Below are 3,110 nucleotides of genomic sequence, written 5' to 3'. Positions count from 1 at the left end.
GGGACGGAATCCTTTTAAGGAGGGGAGACTGTAATAACCCCAATTTTTGGAATTTTTGAAACCCTTATGAATAGTGTTTTGCTGATTATGCTGAATAAGAAAACTTTTCATGCCACACTATGTAGGGGCTCTTTTATTGATCTTCTGGGATATTATTAGTACTCTATATGATAAATAAGTGTATGTAAAGATCGTCAGAATCCAAATTCGAACACTTTGATTTTTCCCGAAAATCTACCAGATACAGAAAGAATTGAGTATAAGGTAACAGAATAAAAAGGATTTAAATTCAAGGATTAAAAGAGAGGATCATGAAAGGAATATAATGTATTGAGAAAGGTTAAAGAAACCTAAGTAATAAGATCCCGGGTATGATCCCTCAAACGATAAACGAAAACGAAAGTTAAGCGAACCGTATAACAGATCAGTGGTCATTAGGCAAGCAATTAAGAGTTAATCAAGGGGGTTAGGGATGATGATATCATCAAACCAACAAGAAGAGGACAAGTGTGGAGGGTGACATCACATGATGACCAAAGCATGACATAATGGAAAGAAGTGTGGTTGATTTGTAACCACACAATTTTTTTTTCATGGTTAAAAATGATTAAAACAAAACAAAAGTCAACCAACCAAGGCAAATCAAAACAAATCACAAAAAATACAAAAGCTCTTCCCTTTTCTTCATCAAGCTCTCGGCCAAAATAAACACAGCAACTTCAAACTCCCATATCTCCTTCAATACTCACTCAAATGTTGTGTTCTATAACTCGTTGGAAAGGTATTGAGATGGCCTACAACTCTTGTTCACAAGTATCGTCCAAATAAGCAAGTTAAGACCCTCATTTTTACAGTTCTTTAAATAGGACTTTTAGAAACTTTAAAGCCTAACTTTGTGTTCTTGAATTCTTTGGAAAGATCAAGCCTGTAGGAGGCTCCATAAGGCTTCCTAGTAACTTTCCACCCTACAATAAAGGTATAAATCTTCACACCCTTTAGTAATAAGTTTGAATGTTGAAGTTTGGAGATGGTTTGGATGGATGAGTAGTAATTTGAATGATAAGCATGATTCGAGCTTAATTGTTAAGTAGTTTAGTTGAATTTGGAGATGTTATAATATATGATTGGATTGAGATCCTTGAGCTTATTATGACTGAAATCAGTAGCATTGATGTGTATCTTGAGTTGTTGTTGATTGGTAGTTAGATTCATATGATTTGGAATGGTAAAATTTTGGGAAATCGCGTAAACATAGCCGTCGTAATGTCCGATTTACATTAGACTGTTTTTGCTCTTAACATCAGGACCCGAGAACTCCCTGTTAGGTTTTGACCATCACCATGATTAGATAGTTCATGTTACGAGCTTCGTTTTGATATGTGGTTCGTTTGAATCCGATGTACGGTTTAGGAGAAACGACCATTTTATGTAACGGCATTTCGCGACCGAACCATTACCCCTCGCCTTACTTTGAAACCTTGGTTAAGGACTTTAAATGACTATTTGGGTTATGAAACATTTATGTAAAGTGGATTAGGAAGTTGGTAAGGTGCTCGCGAAAGAATCTCCTTAAAACTCTTAATGGCTAATTTATTAAAAATGGTGGAGCCGAGGGTACTCGAGCGACTTAAGTGAATCGTTAAGCGCGAAAGCGAATGTTAGGACTCTAAATGGTTAAAGTCTAGTTTCTTAAGCGACCAGGGTTTAATTCCGACTTATGTTGTTGTTCATAGGTTATCGGACCCACTCTAAGCTTAAGTCTATCCGGGAGCACTCAGGCAAGTTTTCTACCCGTTATACAGTTGTTGTGATGTATATATGTATATGCATTATCTTGTGATAAGTGCATGATTGTTATTAGCAAATTCTTATGATATATTGGAGCATGTTGATATGATATATATGCATGCCTGTTTCGTATTCTTGATTTATATATCTGTTGGTTCAAATGCTTATTAGTTGCATAATACCTATGCTAGAGATAAGCAGTAGTTGCTTATACCCTGAGTGTAGGGGACACAAAGGTGAACCCTTTTCTAAAACCGGGAGTAGATGTTCCCGAGTATATTATATATATATTTATATATATATATATTGATGTAGTTTTCAAAACTATTAATCGAATAAGGTTTATTCGATAACTTTATATTATTTAATGAATATTAGTTCGAATATTCATTCGGGGGCTTATGACTCCTTTTATTTTATTTAATGAATATTATTTCGAATATTCATTCGGGGGCTTATGACTCCTTTTATTTTATTTAATGAATATTATTTCGAATATTCATTTGGGGGCTTATGACTCCTTTTTTTATTGAATATTATTCGAATATTCATTCGAGGGCTTATGACTCCTTTTATTTTATTTAATGAATATTATTTCGAATATTCATTCGAGGGCTTATGACTCAGTTTATTTTATTAACTGGATATTATTTGAATATTCATTCGGGGACTTATGACTCAGTTTATATTATTTAATGAATATTATTTGAATATCTATTTGAGGACCTATGACTCCGATTATTTACTGAAATATATTCTTTATTTTATTAAAGAATAAGGTGTCGATAATCAAACTTATTTTTTATTATTCAAATAAAGATAGTACTTTCGTATAAGTATATCTTTGGTTATTTAATACTCATTTCAAGTATAAGTTTTACAACTTCTACTTCAATTATTTGTATAAAGATTATTCTTTATGGGAATATTATTTAAATAATAATATTCAGATATTTTCTAATATATTGGGACTGATTTACTTTATTAAATCAGCATTACTCCAAACACTATTTAAAGTGTTTTTGAGTCTTTAAAATGATTTTTAAAAAGTTAGAGCGGATCCCAAAACTCATTTTTTATATATTTAAGATCTTCCTTTTAAAGGGGATTTAAATACTCGCTCAAAACCAGAGGGATCCGGCTCTGTGGTGTATTTTATATTCGCAACAAGGTTGCGGTTTTGGTAAATAAATTGATTACTTACCCAACGTTCGGGAAGTAAGTCCATCTATTTGAGTCGGCATAAGCAACATGGGCTCAGTGGGCGTCCATGAAAGTGTAAGTGGCTCAGTGGGAGTCCATCAAATGCATAAGTGGCTGAG

The sequence above is a fragment of the Apium graveolens genome, unplaced genomic scaffold, assembly GCF_009905375.1.
Source record: "Apium graveolens cultivar Ventura unplaced genomic scaffold, ASM990537v1 ctg5303, whole genome shotgun sequence".
NCBI lineage: Eukaryota > Viridiplantae > Streptophyta > Magnoliopsida > Apiales > Apiaceae > Apium > Apium graveolens.
The sequence above is the reverse complement of the archived record's forward strand: the minus strand, read 5'-3'. Positions refer to the sequence as shown.